This window comes from Empidonax traillii, unplaced genomic scaffold (genome assembly GCF_003031625.1).
Source record: "Empidonax traillii isolate 1590-97213 ecotype Southwest subspecies unplaced genomic scaffold, ASM303162v1 scaffold690:size337178, whole genome shotgun sequence".
Lineage (NCBI taxonomy): Eukaryota > Metazoa > Chordata > Aves > Passeriformes > Tyrannidae > Empidonax > Empidonax traillii.
The window spans coordinates 97-3,710 of record NW_020955883.1 but is presented as its reverse complement, the minus strand read 5'-3'; positions in this window follow the sequence as shown (position 1 = coordinate 3,710).

The following is a 3,614-nucleotide window of genomic DNA, read 5'->3' as shown; positions in this document are numbered from 1 at the left end:
ATCTTGTCTCAAGCAGGGAGCTGTGATAAATCTGTTCAAATCTCATTCTGTCAGATGGCTCTGTGCCAACAGAAGTGATAATGAATGTTTAGGTATGAACACAGTTGTTTTTTTTCTGACAACAAACTATGTAGAGGTTTGAGTGGAGTATTTTATCGATTTACTGTAATATCACTCTAAGTTGGTTGCGCTTTCATTGAAGCATTGCATATATTTAGTGTTAGATCTACTTCTATATGAAGAAGAGACAGCCAAAAAACACGGTTGAATCAAGGCAGGATTACCATTTTTTATACTGTATCCAACTAAATAAATCTTCCTCTTTTCCCCAGCTGTATCTGTTCAGATTTCTGGGAGCTTGTTCAGTTTACTCACACAAGTGGTTTCTAAGAGTGCTGCTGACAAGGCTAATGCATGGGTCAGTGTTGCAGTGTTGATCCCTGAATCATGCTGCAGCTTTCCAGTTGTCATAGAGACACAGATTTTTGAGACCAAAGGGACAGTTCTGATAAGCTGCCCAGATCTGTTGTAAAACACATAATAGCCTGCCAGTAAGTAAATAACTTTGCCAAACAGGAGACCAAGCCTGACTCTCCCTCTCCTGTGACAGTGAAACATATTCCACTGAAGTCTGGGAGATGCTGTAAGTAAAACCCTAAATGGGGATTTAATTTATTGTCAATGATGCTGTTGGCACACCATTAATTTCTGATGAGTGAAAGGCAGGTACAAGCTTAGTCCACAAGGTCACGCTGTGATTGTGATACTGGTGCCCTCAGAGGGACAAAGAGTATTAGAGTAATAACAATATGTCTTACAGGTAGTGTGATGAGGTCAGCACTTGTGTTTGTAAGGAGGGATGCCAGAGTGGGGCAGCTGTGTGCAGTCAGAACCCTGACAGACAAGCTCTGGGCGATACAGTTGTAGCAGTTTCATAGAATCATAGAATAGATTGGGTTGGAAAAGACCTCCAAGATCATCAAGTCCAACCCCTGATCCAACTCCAATTACTATATCATGGCACTAAGGGCCACATCCAATCTCTTTTTAAAAACCTCCAGGGATGGTGAATGCACCACCTCTCTGGGTAGGCCGTTCCAATGCCTGATTACCCTCTCTGTAAAGAATTTCTTCCTAACATCTAACCTAAACCTCCCCTGGCACAGCTTGAGCCCATGTCCCCTTGTCCTATTGTTGGTTGCCTGGGAGAAGAGACCAACCCCCACCTGGCTATAACCTCCCTTCAGGTAGTTGAAGAGAGTGATGAGCCTTCTCTTCTCCATGCTACTGTTCCTGGTTGTTTGCCTCCTACTTCTGTCTGCTCCTTTATCAGCTGAGATCTGTGTCTGTATCTCACCCATGCCAGTGCAGAGCCTGTCTTAGCTGCTGCCAGGGACGGTGGACTTGTTCCAAGGCACTTGGTTCTGAACTGCCACAGCAATTGGAGCCCTTGCCAGAGGTTACCTGGTACAGCAGAATTAACAGCTGGGGGATTTAACATCTTAAATTGACTAGCTGACATCCATCAGAACTCATATGAGAGTGCCAAGCAGTCTGTGTAACCTCCAGCCAAGTATTAAGTCTCCTCTTTCCCAGTATATGCTAATCTGTGAGAAATGGATTGTTACAGATCCCAGCTCTGCTGATGAAGCAGTTCCAGTTATAAAATCCCTTGATTTTGCACATAGCAGTTTCCAGTGGCCATCATGGTATTAGGCACTGGAACAGGTGTAAAATGTCTGATATGGTCTCCCCATCTGCCACTGCAGAATTTGGAATAAGGTGAACTGCTTGAGTAAAACTGTGAAAAATGTGTGTGAAGGAACACGTGCAGCCAAAATGCTCTCCTCCTAAATGTATACATTTCTCTGTTTGACAGCCTGGCTTCTACAGTCCTGTAAGATAATTTCAGGAAAGCTGGAAATGCAATTTTTAATGAAAATAATCTGCTGGCTCAATATAGGCATGCATTATCCATGCCTTTGCTTTACTGCTGGGGAGGTTTGATAATAGGGCAGTGTTTGATTCCTTGTGCTCTTTTCCATTCCTGTGTCACACAATTATTTTGCTGCTATTTGCAATGTCTGAAATTACTGACTGGTAAGTATTTTTAACGAACAATGCTTAGCATTTTAGATTCTGCTCACAAATAGTGTGATGTTCATCTATTCTTTGAGCAATTAATCTGTGGGACTTCCTGGTTCCTCTGGAACATGCTCCTTTTGCAGCACAAGTCACTCTTAAAAACACATGGAAACTCAAAAGAGGGCCAGATTGTGTGTACTTCAGCATTGCTTCAGCACTGCTGTTGAACGGTTGTGGATGCACTGGGGAGCACTCAGATTTTGGAGAGGAAAATATGTCTCTAGCTTGCTTGTTTCAGAGGTAGGGAAGCACCCTGGGACAGAAAAACGACTCGCTCAGAAGCCATCTGCCTGTCACCTTTAGGAATGCAGGAAATCCTGCAGCTCTCACAGTACAGCAGTACTGCTCTGGAAGCTAGGTGCCACATGGGTTAAGCCATATAACTGTACACAATACAAAAATGAACAAAACTACTTTTCAGTGCTTTGAAAATGGTTTGTCAGTGCCCACAGTGCACAGTATCTGTCTAGTGGTGAGAAATGCTGCTCGCCATTACAGAGGCTGTTCCAGAATTGCTTAGTGATTTACAGCACCACCTTCCCTGGCCCTTTTATTTAAGGAACAGTTCTGCCCTGGGGTTTATTTAATTCCTGTCTCTCCCAAACCTGAGGTGGATAAGCCTTTCTACCAAAGGGATATTTTTTATATAAAAAAAATGTTAACAGTTCTATGTTTATCCTAGCTCTGTGAACATTTGTATACTGGCACAATAGAAAGCTTAACAGCTGAAAAATGATGCAGGAGCTGGAAGGAGAGCTTAAGGGTGGAACTCTCATAAACCAGTTCTGTCATAGAAGGAAACACCACATGCCTAACACATGTGGCATGAGCAGAGAAGCAGTGTCATGGTTATCACCTCTTCGATCACCCTCTCCATTCTACCTCCTCTTAACTTTCAAGTGGATTAGTGGGTAATTATAAGTACTCTAAGAGCACTCAGGACAACTGGCTTACTTGCACTCAAATGCATAAGAAAGAAGCAGTCAGCCTGCCTTTCAGAACTCTGTTCTTCCAGATATGTTCAATAACTTTCAAGAGTTTTAGAGGTGCAGAGGAGAAGAGCTGTGGTGCAATAGAAGTTATATTTTAGGTGGAGAATTGTCAAAGATGCCAGTGCCCCTGATGCATATACTACCTGTGGGCTTTTGGTAGGAGGTAAGCCTGTCTGTGCTTTTGGAAAATCAGTCAGTTGATAGTAGAACTGACCTAAATAGCCATGAGAAGTAATTCACTCTTCATTTTTGACCTGTTGGCAGTTTGTGATCATCTCAATGAGTATTAACATATCAATATATGTATCTCTGGAGACATGAATTATTTATACTGGTGTTCAAAAGGTCAGAAAAGCAATTTTCTTTTGGGGAGGTATGACTGGCCACATGGTTGACATCCCTGATTGTGTTAGCATTTTAATTGCTTATTTCATCTGATCCTAATTTCGATTCTTGATGAGGTCTCACTGATAGTAA